General features: G+C 41.1%; 1 protein-coding gene and 1 long non-coding RNA gene across 7 annotated transcripts in view; one reads left to right on the top strand and one right to left on the bottom strand.

Moving 5' to 3' along the window:
* The window catches only part of PKIB (cAMP-dependent protein kinase inhibitor beta), a 56063-nt gene that overhangs the window by 19294 nt on the left and 21732 nt on the right, over positions 1-15037 (bottom strand). Inside the window, exon 1 of one of the 6 annotated variants that reach the window (XM_057409550.1) lies at positions 14408-14431. The exons of 4 other annotated variants lie outside the window; for them this stretch is intronic. The gene's annotated coding sequence lies outside the window, so the exon portion shown is untranslated. Of the gene's footprint in view, positions 1-9546; positions 9642-14407; positions 14432-15037 lie in introns of those variants that run through there. One more of the 6 variants, XM_057409515.1, reaches the window with a different exon arrangement.
* LOC130599253 (uncharacterized) lies at positions 1353-13347 on the top strand. Its single transcript, XR_008972198.1, has 3 exons — positions 1353-1618; positions 3886-3970; positions 12502-13347. It is a non-coding gene; the product is annotated as an uncharacterized LOC130599253 (long non-coding RNA).

Below are 15037 nucleotides of genomic sequence, written 5' to 3' on the forward strand. Positions count from 1 at the left end.
AAGAGCTTCTTATGAGCCAAGTACATCAGCAGGGATAAAAAGGGAAAGGAACACTGAAGAAAGATTAACTTCTCAGTTGAGGAAATGACTCAACGTTGTCAAGATGTAGTCTCCACCTGACATTTTTCAAGGGTGGAGACTAGGGGAAGGTGGGGTTTTATTTACCACTGCATAGGTTTCCTCTAGTGTAGAGGACCCTAAGCTGTGTAAAAAACTCAACTCCTGCAAATCTAGAGCAATCCCACAGGAGTTAGGTTCCCCCAGATGTACAGTGGGGCAACTGAGAGAGGGGTCTTGCTGTAAACCTTTCAGATGGGACATTTCAGTGGATGTCAGTGGGATCATAAAGTCAGGTAGCAGAAATAGACATTAATTTGCCTAGATAAATATTCCTTTTTTTTTTGTATGGTGTCATACTCAAATGTTTAACCTAGACATAAAAAGAAAGGAAAAAAAAGGAAACCATTTTTTTAAACGGTTAAGTTACCCTTCAAATCACTTAATGTATTTATTTGGGTATAGTATGAAGCTACATTAACGCCTACTCTGATCTATTAAACAATTCAGCACTTGCCAAGTATAACATTTTCTTCCCCATATTCTCTCTTGGATGAACATTATTCCCTCTGCACTTTCATATTAAGCAGTAATACTTACGAAACCCCATGCAAATGTTGCGAAGGGTTCATAGAACCCTATCTGCTCCATAGGTACTAGTTATAAAAATGTTGCTCCATACAGTTATAATAATAATATAAAGATCAGTATTTTGAAGTAGATAGTGGTTTGTCATGGAGAGATTACTGAATTTCAGAATACTGCAAAATAAATTGTACCACTTCTCAACCTCCACCTCAATATTTCTGCAACAGTAGCTGATAGAATAGAGAGCATAAATTCACAGGAAAAACTGCAGTCTTCCCTGGAGCTTTTACCACTCTGTAAAATTAGTTTTCTTCTTGTGCTTGTCAATTATGCCTATTTTATTGGTTTTGCTTAATTAACACTATCCAGAAGAAACTTCAACTACATAACTGTCCTTGGCCATTGCTTACAAGATATGCCTAATTTATTTTACAAGTATAGTTGGCAAGGCAAAGCAAGAATGGGTTTCTAATTAAGGAGCAGGTTCTGAAGAGAATAAAGGGGGACAAAAAATAGGTTGCCAGGGTCACACCTACCTGTGCTGCAGTAGCAGAAAGGAAGTATGTGGTTGCCACAATGCTGATGCACACACACAACCCAGCTGGGGTAATTCAATGGCTAGAGCCCCATTAGCCCCTTTCCAGCACATTTCCTGTCATTCTATTCCCCCTCTATTCAATAAATCATGCCTAGTATCAGCAGGGAAACATAAAATTGTGAATGTTATGTCAAGTTAAAATGCTCTCTTATTCCAAATCTGTTGCTTACCAAAGACCAAAAACCATGCTTTTGCTTCCGCTGATATTACTGGACAAACTGTTTGTACAGTCAGTGCTCTGAACCACATTCTTAGCCTAAAATGCTTTCTTTGCACACCCCCCCTTTCAAACCTGACATTTTATGTATTGACTTTCGCTGCTTTACAGTTACCTAACTGCTGAGACAGGAAGAAAACAACATGGACATACAAAAGGTCTGTCACAAGTTCTCCCTTTTGTATTTTAAAGTTCAAAAGCATATATATTATATATGTTTGCAGCTCTCCAGGATTTCTACCAGCTAAAGGGTAGATTTTTCTGAACTGCTACTGCAGCTTCCAAAACTGTGACTCAGCAAACAGACTTTCATATTTATAAGTTTGGCAAGTGGCTTGGTGCAGATAAACTAATGATCTAAGAGCTTCCAAATAGGCAGCAGGATGCTTTAGGGAAAGTTTGCCCATTACATATGTAAGGACAGATTATTTGCTGTAAACTCAAGATAAACTTTATTGGTCTTGCAGCACTGAGAGTATTCCGAACCTCTCAACATAATGTTTGGGTTGTGGAAAGTCTATTCTAGCATGTCATTGTTTATCAAGAAATCATTTTTGCATTTCTCATTTCAAGAAATTTATTTTCAAAATAATATTGCTAAGACTTTTACTTACGCATTTTGTCTACAGTAAAGAGTTTTGTTTATTCTTTTTTTAACAGATGAAAAAAGTCTTCTCACCTTCAGTTTAATGCATTTAGAAGCTCAGTTGTCTAGAATGCCCTTAAATTTACAAGATGAATATAAAGGCATTTCAGGTTATTGGTATTGTGGACATAATTCACATTGTAATTTGCACGTAATTATATGGGATACCCCCACATGTACATTGATGTCTGAGGACATATGTCATCCAGATTCTTTTTTGTCTAAATGCTCTTGCTGTAGCCGTTAAGGTGAAATGACTAGGGAGGAAAAGAAACTTCCCTAAACTTCACTGCATATGGAACTGTTCAGGGCCATACTACAGCTGATAAAACCCACTTTCCTCTAAAGTGAATAAAGATGGAGTCAAGCCTACTGCAAGCAGCCCTTTGCAAAATCAAGCTTCTTGTGGATTGTCATGATGATGGCCCTCTACTGTTCCTGGACCTTATCTTGCCTCCTCTTGTACCACACACCACAATTCTTCATAGCATCTGGGCACAGATTTATGTTCATTCTTCAGCCAAGAAGACATGTGCCATGACACCTTTGCTTAGGGCAATTTGCAGGCCTGCGATTCAGAAAGAAGCCAAACTGTAGAGCTAGATGTCAAAGTTTCCTCTACCAAGTTGGATGCTTCAGAAAACTGCTTCCACCTACCAATTTCATACCAGAAAGGAGAACCAGCTGGAACTAACAAACTAACCTGTGAGGAGGGCATGCCTAGGGATCCTACCCTTCACAGACTTGCTCTGGGTTCCCAGGGAGCACCTGCACCTACTCATCGCTCACTTCAGCTGATGAAATCATTCCCTCTGAAGCGACTCCTTCAAATCACCAGACAGGGTTCATTCCTCCTTTTGAAAACATGACCAGAAGCGTATACCTAGTGATGTGAGAAAAAACTGCCTTTAGCTGCTGTCTCCGATGTGAATATTTTAACCCCTGGAGAAGAGATTAAGTTGAGCCACAGCACTTTTCACTGTGAAGAAGTACTGTAACTAAAACTCTGCTCTTTTTGCGTTAATGCAAGTTTTGCTTTAGCCTTTACACTTTAAGCTCTAATACAGCGCTTTCTTTGAGAGGGAAAAAAAGTATGTCACAGAAGCTGGGGGTCAGGACTGGCATTAGTCAGGTCACCACTTGAAACACAGAGGAAAAATATTATGCTTGAAACCTAAAGACTGCTTCTATTATTTATGCAAGTAACTATTTCTTATACAAGAAGAAAGAGGCCTTGAAATCAGTCCAATATTCACAACTTCCACATTTTGTGCAGAGTATCATAATGACTGCTCATTTTGTTCCCACAAACCATTAATTCTTACCTGTCCTCTTCTCTAATTACCTCCTAACTGCCCAGATAAAAAGTGTCCACAGCACTTAGCTGTTAGAGAGGGATTAAACCAAATGAGTAAAACTAACACAAAATTAAACCAAAACACTGTATATTTATTTAAGACTTGACACTAAAAACATCAACCATGCTGCAAAGAACTGCAGAATATTTCTCTGAAATAATATATTCCTTGCATTGCTAATATTACATTACATAGTGATAAAGCAAGCACTAAAGAGGACCCCATTAAGATGCTGTTCTCTTGGAGACAACAGTTGCAAAACATCTTAGTACATTTACATGTTTCTTGCAACTGAAAGTAAATGAGATCAGTCACCACCCAGACCTGCTAATCTGATGAAAGAATACTTGTAATTGCCTCTGTTGTTACATGCTATGTTGACTCACTGCCACTAGAAGTTTGACTTTTCCTATCTCCCTAGGGGAAAGATTATTAGAACTTGTCCCTGCCAGTGAGGAGTTACCACACCTACAAAGAAAGGAACAGGATTAAAATAAAGTTGAAGGGTCAGCTTTCAATTATACATATTAGTTGCATACACCAAACAGTGATAATTTACTCTGGAAAGATTTTTTAGACAGTTTTAATCCAACTACTCAGGAAAAAAAATTATGCTTCTTGCCAGCCTTTGGTGACATACAAATGCATGGCATACATTAGTTCGTCAGCAATACTGGAGTTAGAATCACGAACAAAATAAAGGCGGTCAGTACAAGCTGTCAGGCATACAGTACTTGAGAAAAACAGACTGCTAACATGTCCAAAATAAAGAGAAGATAATTATGTAATTATTTTGGAAACTCTGAGAAGGCAGTTTCTGTTTATTGTTTCTGCCACCTGTGTGTCTCCTACTACCACCTCAGTCCCTGAACACTCACAAGCTGCACTGAGGTCAAGAGCTGATCATCACATAGTCAAGTCTGAACTGACGCAAACACATATTACATCATATGTCAGAAAAGGCCTCCTGTTTTGTTGCTCTCACCAAATAGAAAGCCATCCTTGCTCAGGCACACCCCAAGTAATTAAATGAATTTGAAGTTGGTGAATTCAGCAACTGCTACCAGTGTTGCCCAGTTGTCAAGGCAACATGAATGTTGCTTTTGATAGACAAACTGATGATCCTTCCTTGCTGTCATCCCGAAGCCCTGTTTTTCAGGAGAGTCTCTTTGCTCTCCTTACTGTCAGCCAACCTTGTAAATTTCAAGTCCAAAAGTAACATTTTTGGGGAAAAAAATGCAAAATCAAACATTTAACAGTGGCCCAGAAAGAAGTGTCCTTGTTGTATACTTTACTTTATCATGATTTTAGACAATTGCCACTGATCTAGATTAGAAATCTGTTATTTTAGTCTCTTTAATTTAAAAAAAGTCAAGTCTGCAGTTTGCCTAATTTTATTTCGCATTTACTAGTAAGTCATTATTTCAGACTATTCATGGGGACATTTTAGATGATGTCTTTGTGTCTGCCCATTCTGTGTAGATTCTGACTCTGCTGCTGTTTTTCTCAAAGTCATCTGAGGAGGCGAAGGGAACAAGTAACATAATTAGGAAGAGTACAAACTAGTTCAACTTTATTCTGTTTAGACTTCTAAAAAAAGAGTTCTGCATATGAAAATGAATTAGTGTCACTGCTTCTGGGACAACTAAAAAATCTAATTAAATCAAAGGAATCCTACTTGACTTTGCTGAATATGAACAGATGGGGTACATGAGACATGAGGCAAGGTCTTGGGGGAAGCGGACTCTGGTGGTTTCTCAGAGGCCACAACCAGCTGATGCTTGCTTCAGAATGTCAAGCACAAATTTAAGGATATTGTAAAATTTCTGCCTCCTAAAAAACGGAGCATCACTCCTTTAACAGTGAAAAGTTAACGAAGTTATTCTGTTCAGATGGGAGTAAATGGATGAGGTAGTCAGGTGGAAATCAGTGGCTTACACTTCCTGCATTGATCAGAACGATCTTCCTCACCAAGCAGAGTTACAAGGCCACAGGGATAGGCTGGCACAGGTTTGAACTCAGGTAAAGAATCAGCCAAGGTGATGACTGGGTGTGAAAAATGGCTTATACTTTCCTGATGCAGGAAGTCAGTCAGTCAGTCAGTCAGTCTCTTAGTCTCTTGCCAATCAGTTAGCACTGTTTTGCTGTATGGGGCTTTTTTTTTTTTTTTTAAATTCCATCTGTCTTTCTGCCTAAATGAACATGTATCTTATGTCTTTGGCTCATTTCTTGCTCCTGCTCCCAGAAATTGCTCCACTTTATTTTGGACCCTGAATACAAGTTCTTTGAACTTATTTGAGGCTTGAACACTAGACAATATTATTTCTTCATTTGCTGAAGCTCTTATACTAAACTACCTCAGCAAAGTGTTTGTTGGAATGCAGTTCCACCTTCCTGCTAATTATTGCTGTGGCTTCCTGCCAGGCATCATTTTGAGAAATTAAATACTAGCTTCCAGAGGAGCAGCAATGTTAAAGATGACAGAACATCATTCTAAATAAAATGGATGGTGGCATGAAAAAAAGCAAACATTTTCCTGATGGAACAGCTGCCTACAAGTCCTGCCTAAGCAACTCCCAAACAAGGTAGGGTTTTGACAAAACAGGAGTTTGTCAATATCCCAATACCAGCACACTTTTCATCATGTCAGGGCTCACTGGGTGGAGAACAGCAGTGATGTCCTGCATTATCTGTAGGCCTCTGAGAGTGGGACAAGCTACGTAGCCAGGAGGTGTCTGGTACAGAGCCAGAAGCAGAGGATAAAGCAAGGCAGAAAACTCAGTGATATGAAATCCTAGAATAATTCAGGCTGTAAGTGACCTCAGGAGGTCATCTGCTCCAACCTCCTGCTCAAATCAGTAATTGGTTCAGACCACACTACTCAGGGATTTGTCCAGTCAGCTTCTGAATATCTCCAAGGACAGAGACTCCACAACCCCTCTGGGCAATCTGTGCCAGGGCTTGACTGTCCTCACAAAGAAAAGGCTTTTCCTTACCTCAGGTTCACATCCGCTCTGTTCTAGTCCATGACCATAGTCTCTTGTTCTCCTGCTGTGCAATTCTGTAAGGAGCCTGACTGCATCTTCTCAGGTACACCTTATATGGGAAGGCTGCTCTTAGGTCCTCCCAAAGTCTTCTCCAAACTTAACATGCCCCGGTCCCTCAGCCTCTCCTCACAGGGAAATATTCCTTCCCTGACAAACTTTTAATAAGGCAGGAGTGAAACTGGACAGTCTTCCATACATGGTTTAAGGAGTACAGCCTAGTATGCTTGGCAAGTAATGTTTAGCTTGTTGCAGGCAATGCACAAAGCAGGATAAAGATGGTCACAAGAGACTTCTGGCTGAACAGCTCACCCTGACAGGTGTGGAAAAGATGGGGAACTATCAACTGATCCAGCAGGACTCTGTATTCTAGGAGCCTCCATCTTTTGGCATGGTGACAGGTATCCAGTTTGGCTGTGAGACGTGTAGAGCAGAGCATGTGGTACTCCAAATCACGCATCAAAAATCAGCTATTTTATTCTGAAAAGGGCTGGCCTGGCACTGAGTCTGGTTTCCAGATGGTTTTCTGTTGTGTGTTTCTGTCACTTAAAGAACGGAGCAAAATCAAAAGGAAAGCCCTTCCCCAAAGAGAGGCAAGAAATCAGGGAAACAGAAGTAAACATGCAAAGAATAAGGCACTAATTCATAACTTAAGTCACTCCCTGTGTCACAGTTTTCTCAAGTAAGGAACCAGCTGTGGAACCTCACTTTTATGCCAAACAACTCCGTGTTTGACTTTCCTGCATGTAGTAGTTTTGGCTGGCATTTTCCAGTCTTATTTATACATTTAGATAAAAAGCAGCAAATTGATGTGGTTATTATTTATTAACAAACAGGTTTTTTGAAAGGACAGATGCTCCTGGCTCATCATTCTATCAATCAGTCTCCATGTCAGTGTTTGTGCTCTATGCTGTACAAAGTCTGACTTCTTTTATTCTTTATCTGCTTTTAATATTCAATTTTTCAAATTGCTCAATGCCTCTATTAGGGTCTGTTTTAGTTGTTTCTGTATTTGGAAATGTTCCTTATAGCTCCTTGATATCACATTCATTCATGAATATCATTAAAAGTCAATTGGAAAATCCAGTTTAAGAATTTGACCACTGGAGTAACTCTGGCTTCTGAAAAACTCTCAGCACAGTCAAAGGGCACGTATTTAATACAGTGGGGACATGACAAAGTTGACTTAAAGGACTGCTAACTGGACTCATCTTTAACTATCTGCCTATGTTCCATTTATTAATTGTATTAGAGCCCTCTAGCAAAAGACAAGTAAAATACAACAGGGAATAATGTCAAATCAATAAACTGAAGTGCAATATACCATCAAATGCCACTTTAACTTCAAGTTTTAGCACTATAAACAATTGTACTGCATAGCTCCAGCACATAGGAATACTCAATCAGGTGTCTAATTTTCATAGTTGCATGCTTAAAAACTCATGCACTCTGTACAACTGGGCCATAATTACCTATTTAATCTTATTTTCTAATTTCACCTTTCAAAATAGCAGTTGCAGCCTTATGAAAGACCACTAGGACACAACAGGTCCCAGTTCAAGTTTCTAATCTGAACTCTTAAGAGTACTGAGTACTGTTGACTTCTACAGATAGCGGGGAGATCTGAAGTTATTTAGCAACTTAAAGGATCCAGCCCTATTAAAATTTCAGGAATGTGCAAGACTTCATCAGATAGGTTTCTGTCATAAGGGAAATTTTCTTTCCTAACAGTAGACCTTTCCCTGACATCCAATCTCCTGCCTGACACAGTCTGATACACTGACACACGTTCTTGTAGGTCTATTGTACTGCCGTGGCCTTGAACCCAGGCCCTCTGAGGAGATCAATAGTGAAAAGACATAGCAAGTCATCAAAACCAGGATTCCTGTTGCCGATCATACCATCCTGCTAAGGGCAGCCATGGGAGGCTGAGCATGGAGCTCCTTGCTGTTGCTGAGCAGCGGTAGCTGGGGTAGAGGAATTGGGCCAGGAAAGCACAGTACCCTCTAACTCTACTGCTCCTTCAGCCCTTGCCTCTTGACCTTGAACCCACGTTATAGTTTCTCCACTCCTTACAACTTTTCTCTTTTCCTTACCGATGCAGAATCCAAGCTAATAACCTTTAGCAGGTTACTGCTTTTTATGTCAACTACAACTTACCTAGCTTGAAGCAGAAACACATGAAAACAGGATGTGGTAGCCAAAAGGTCAAACTACCTTAGTACAGATGTAAGCAGTGTATGGACAGAGGGGCCAATTAACTTGTGCACCTAGCCATGCAGACTTTAACATTATTGGCAGCTACACTGTAAAAAGGCAAATGTGTGCTTGCAGCATTAAGACCCATGAAATACAAAGAGTGAGCAAGCAGCATTTTGAAGGGTAATTTAATTCTAATCACTGGTCAGAGATTTGCCAAAAGCAGAGAAAGCATTATGGGCTCACCACTGTCCAGCAGATGCCAGTAAAGCAGTAAAATACCTTATTTCACATGCCCTAGCATGAAGGTAGACACAAGTAGAGTCACACGGGCATCAGCAGAGCACCAGTCAGGTGTATCTGCTAGTGTGCAACACAGAAAGAGCCATAGATTCAAAAGGAGAATGGTGGGGAGAGATGGTGGTCGGAAGGGCTTAAGTCTTTCCTCCTATACTGTAGAGCTAATCCTATCTATTTGTCAGACAGAAAAGGAGAGAGGAGAGAAATCTCCCCCAAACATCAGTATCCCATTTTCAATGGCATGCAGCCATAAATCAGCAAAATTCACACAGACAGACCTAGGTCTGAGTGAGGCTACATCTTATCTCTGTGCAGGTTATCACACTGCACATGGGATTTTTTAGGTGCAATTATACTCTCTGACATCCTATCTAAAAGAGTGGTCACCATGGTAACGCTCGAATCACATGGCACTGCACACCTGATACCAATCAATCTTGAAAACATCTTTTTAAAGAAAAACACTCCTAGAGAAGCTGTAGATGGAGGTTTCTGGTGACTGGGAAGATGCTTTCTTATATCAAACATGGAAATTTTACCTTATAATCTTTTCATCCAATTCTTCCTCCATACAACCCCAGTCTCTATCATCTTATAGAAGTGATAGAAAATAAAACAGGGCAATGGCTTTCTGCTGAAAAGTGACAAACAAGGAAGTACAGCTGGCATGTAAATGATATATTGCATTTTTCCCCAGATCATTAACTGTGACTTCTGAGAATACAGCCATGCACTGATTGCTGAACAAAACATAAACATGCCCACCATAATGCCTCTCCACCTGCCCAGGGCACCAGATTTCCCTTCAAATGCTAAACCCCAGAAATTTCACCAGCTTCTTTTTCCCTTTTTGCTTTCCCAGTCTGCCGTTCAATTTAGTTGATTAGAGTTGTGTTCCTCTCTCTGTGTGCGTAAAAGAAGCAGAGCATGTTTAATGAAATAATGTTTGCACTTAGCTTGGCACAGTGGCTTTCTGAAGTGCATTCTTCAGAAGCCAAAGAGCTGACGAAGTTAAGCTGCTGACACCACTGGGGTTTTGGGTGGGCTGCTTTATTTTTACAGCTCAGCTCCACCCCAGCAGCCTTTGGGCTATCTGTGGTGTGCCTGCTCCTCTACCTGCTTGAACAGTCTGCTGCCTCTTGTTATCCCAGCAAGGACACTGCTATGGCCTGATGAAAATCATCCATCCCAGCAAACCACTTACGCACAAAGTTCAACCAGCCTCAGCAGTATTTCCAAAATAGTTCCTACTTGGTTCTATCTGAAATTACTGCTCCTTTCATTATTTGAAATCCTACCACTTCTCAATTGTCCTTTGAAAAAGACTGTTTCTGTTCAGATGGATTCCATCTTTGTCAACTTCCACCCTATCTACATTTTCCTTTTCAAATAATTCACAGCTATAATCATTTATTCTGACAGTGCCTCTCCTTTATTCAATGTGATTTTGAAACAGGAGAGCCACTGAATTTATAAATGCCACCAACTGGCCTGGGAAGAATACAGGGATGTTGTCCGAGAAACTAGGGACCAGGTTGGGAACGCTAAGGACCATTTAGAATTAAACTTGGCTAGGGATGTTAAAGATAACAGGAAGGGATTCTATAGGTACACTGCAAATAAAAGACAGACTAGGGACAATGTAGGCCCCCTCTGGAAGCCTGAAAAACAACAAGGTGCTTGGTGACAGCCAGCATGGCTTCACTAAGGGGAAATCCTGCCTGACCAATTTGGTGGCCTTCTATGATGAGGCTACAGAACTGATGGACAGGGGTAGAGCAGTTGATGTCATCTCCCTGGACTTGTGCAAAGCGTTCGACACTGTCCCGCATGACATCCTTGTCTCTAAATTGGAGAGACATCAATTTGATGGATGGACCACTCGGTGGATAAAGAACTGGCTGGATGGCCACACACAAATAGTTGTGGTCAATGGCTCAATGTCCAGCTGGAGACCAGTAACAGGTGGTGCCCCTCAGGGATCGGTGTTGGAACTGGTCTTGTTCAACACCTTTGTCACTGACACGGACAGTGGGATTGAGTGCGCCCTCAGCAAGTTTGCCGATGACACCAAGCTGTGTGGTTCGGTTGATATGCTGGAGGGAAGGAATGCCATCCAGAGGGACCTTGACACACTTGTGAGGTGGGCTGATGCCAACCTCATGAAGTTTAACCATGCCAAGTGCAAGGTTCTACACCTGGGTCAGAGCAATCCCAGGCACAGTTACATGTTGGGCAGAGAAGAGATTCAAAGCAGCCCTGCGGAGAAGGACTTGGGGGTGTTGGTTGATGAGAAAATGAACATGAGCCAGCTTCAGTGTGCGCTCGCAGCCCAGAAAGCCAACCGTATCCTGGGCTGCATCAAAAGGAGCGTGACCAGCAGGTCGAAGGAGGTGATCCTGCCCCTCTACTCTGCTCTTGTGAGACCTCACCTGGAGTATTGTGTACAGTTCTGGTGTCCTCAACATAAAAAGGGACATAGAACTGTTGGAACAAGTCCAGAGGAGGGCCACGAGGATGATCAGGGAGCTGGAGCACCTCCCATATGAAGACAGGCTGAGGAAGTTGAGGCTGTTCAGCCTGGAGAAGAGAAGGCTGCGTGGAGACCTCATAGCAGCCTTCCAGTATCTGAAGGGGGGCTATAGGGATGCTGCTTATGAACTCTTCATTAGGGACTGTAGTGATAGGACAAGGGGTAACAGGTTAAAACTTAAACAGGGGAAGTTTAGATTGGACATAAAAAAGAAGTTCTTTACTGTGAGGGTTCTGAGGCACTGGAATGGGTTGCCCAGGGAGGTTGTGAATGCTCCATCCCTGGTGGATTCACAGTTCAAGGCCAGGCTGGACAGAGCTTTGGGTGACATGCTTTAGTGAGAGTTGTTCCTGCCCATGTCAGGGGGTTGGAACCAGATGATCTTAAGGTCATTTCCAACCCTAACTATTCTATGATTCTATGATTCTAAGTTGGATATCCAACAGCCATAATGCTAGTAACAAATTTGCTTAGAAATTCTTTCAGCATCCTGGAAATACATGTAAAAACAACAGGAGGAGACACTGTATGAGTTGAAGACATCCTTCACTAAGCTTGCCTGAAGTCACTATATACTCTCACTGCTGACCCACCAGAACAGATTATGTGCACATGAACTGCTACCATAGGTTGTTTGAGCTCATCTGGGTGACTGTACACTAAAATTGACTAGGAAAATGCTCCCACAAGTCATTCCCAGAGAGATGGTCATATCCAAGACTGACTACTTAGATCATTAGACTGCCTCTTAAAAAAAAAAAGGTGTAACTATTGCTGTTCAAGAAGAGTGCTATCAAGAGTTTTGCATTAAAGGAAGTCCAGTAATTGGGTGTTTATGATATATATATATGTCACTTTGCATCTATCACAACTGAAAAGTCAAATTGTGCTTGTTTACCTTAGGTAGGAAAAAATTCCGGTTGCCTCTAATTTTAGTATAAAATTGGCCTCTATCCTACAGGTGTGTTCCAGGAGCAAAGTGAGGAGCAGAGCTAGAAATAAGATGCATGTTGCTTTGAAAATACAAAAATAAAGGGAATTGATGATATGTAAACATTTCTGGCCGTTGTTTTCTGCCCCCAATATGTTGTCATGCAATAGAGATACTTCCTAGCGGCTGTATGAGGTATTTGTACTGTCTATAATGCTTTAGAGGTCAGTGCTAGCAGTCATGGAGTCCTATTACACATAAGGAAGTCAGACTTTGATCTGTTTTCATAATGTGCAAGTTACATTTTTCCACCTGTGGCTCTGACGTGTGTGTCAGAGTAAATGGCGTTATTGTTTGACACGGCAACAGACCCCAATGATAGAAATGTAATGTTCCAAAATCAAAATGAGGAAGTCAGTAAACAGTGCTGAGTTTTAAGCTATGCCAGGGCCCAATTATGGTTTTCAAACTGCATAGGAATTGATCGCAGAGGAGATTCACTCATTTTGGCGTAGATCAGAGACTATACTTTGACTATGTCCAGTATCTTTTGCAAAGGTAAATGTCAAGGGAAGATCAGGAAAGCACAAGTGAGCTGTTATAGCAATTGAGAAAGCTGCCTGTGGCCTTCTGTTCTTTATCAGCCTGTAGGAAAGAACTTAAAACCTGCTCTTCCCAAATCTTTAGTTTAAAGACAACAACATAATCCATAAAATGGAACACACAAAACCAGTCTACTCTCACCGTGAAAGAGCTTTGTTGTACATAACTAATTAACCACACAGTTCAGCCTGGAAGTCATTTGGACAAAGGCACCCAGGAAAAAACACATTAAGAGACAGAATTATCACATTACACTTGCCGCTGGAAAATGGTGACTCACTTGTTTTCCACATCCTTTTACAAACTAAAGGTCATCATTAAAAAAAAAAACCAAAAAAAAAACAAACAAAAAAGCAACAAAAAAACAGTGAGAGTCAGCTCCATGAATATTTTCAGGACCTTCTCTAGCAGGTCTTCATCTGCCATTGCTGACAGTAAGATCACAGATCTTTTACCCTTATGCAGCTGACTCACCAGTGCTGTAGAAGCTGTCAGTATTGCATGTTTCAAACTGTATGCTAAACTGATGCTTTCTGTTAAGCTTGCCTTCTTGTACTACTATCCTTATGTGTATGGACTTCAAATACTAAATAATGGACTGTGGATATGGCATGTGCCTTTTAGGCTGAGGGTTTTTTTTAGTGCTGTCTTAGGAACATCTACACTCTTTTTTATCCCTTGTAACTCTTTTTTATCCCTTGATGCTCTACAGTAGAAATAACTAACAAATAGCTTGCGAAAGAGTTATTTATACAAATGCAAATACAAACACATTAGATTTCCTAATATATTTCCCTTTCGTATTTGTATAAAATAGTAGCGAAATAAAATCATTATAAAAATGTGATCCATCAAAAGCAAACAGAACAGCAGAACTAGCAAATCAAACAAGTCAGAAAGTCTGCCTTTTCAGATTCAGACTTCCATCTCTGACACCTAGTCCAGTTTCAAATTCTGAGTCTCAGTTCTATTACCTAGAAGCATTTAGCAGCTTTTTTTCCCCTCCTATGTCTTGGAGAAGTGCAAAAAGCAAAGATAAAGCCTGGGACAGGGTCTGTCTTCATACTGTGATTGATGAGGTTGATGCTGTATTGAATTTAAACTTAAAACCATCAAAACCAACATCCCTCTGAAGCAGTGAGGAAGGAGGGCACCGATTCAGCCCATTGCTATAGGAAGTATAGCCTGAAGTTGCTTGAATAGGCTCAAAAACATCTGAAAGCAGAGGCCTGTCTCCTAAGAGAGAATTTACGGTATTCCATGATTCATTTACCTGGAATTTAGACTGAACAACCACTACTTTCTAGCTGTGAAATGTAAAAGGAATTGCTACCTGCTGCAGCTCAGCCCTCCTCTCCTCCAGTTGCACCATGGAAGGATTTCAGCCACATGTCCCTAGCAAGAGCCACCTCCCCCAGTGAACAGGAGAGGAGTCTCCCTGCCAACCTGCATACAAAGCTCCCTTTGTCCCCTTAGACTCCAGCTAAGAGGCTTTACCCTCACCCGTGGTTGCTCCCCACCCATGAAGCACATAAATAGGAGCATTGTGCAGAAGCCTCTTTCCAGCCAGCCAGTGAAACAAGGGAGATGTCTGGCCCACCCTGGAATGGGGGCACCCCTTCTTAGAGGGCCTGAGTCTTTCTTAATTGGTGCACACAATTTAGGAGTCCACCTCCCCACCCTATCCTGAGCTGAAATACCTATTCAGAGTAAAATGAAACTTCTGGGGGATGCGAATGTGATTTTTATCATGAGCTATTAAACGACAAATACTTTTGAGAATGGCCTTAAGGACCCTGATATCTGATTTATCCATCATAGAAAGATATGGCAAATACCACGGTACTCACCTGATGCTCACCTGCCACTGTTTTCCCAAGGTAGCCATGCCTTTCCTGACCATTTGCAAGATAAAAATGTAAAAGACAACTGGCATGTCAAGAAAGAAATTACATCTTATAGC

Source organism: Pezoporus wallicus, unplaced genomic scaffold, assembly GCF_028554395.1.
Source record: "Pezoporus wallicus isolate ANWC-B61680 ecotype Strahan unplaced genomic scaffold, APGP_CSIRO_Pwel_v1 contig_3817, whole genome shotgun sequence".
Taxonomy (NCBI): Eukaryota; Metazoa; Chordata; class Aves; order Psittaciformes; family Psittacidae; genus Pezoporus; species Pezoporus wallicus.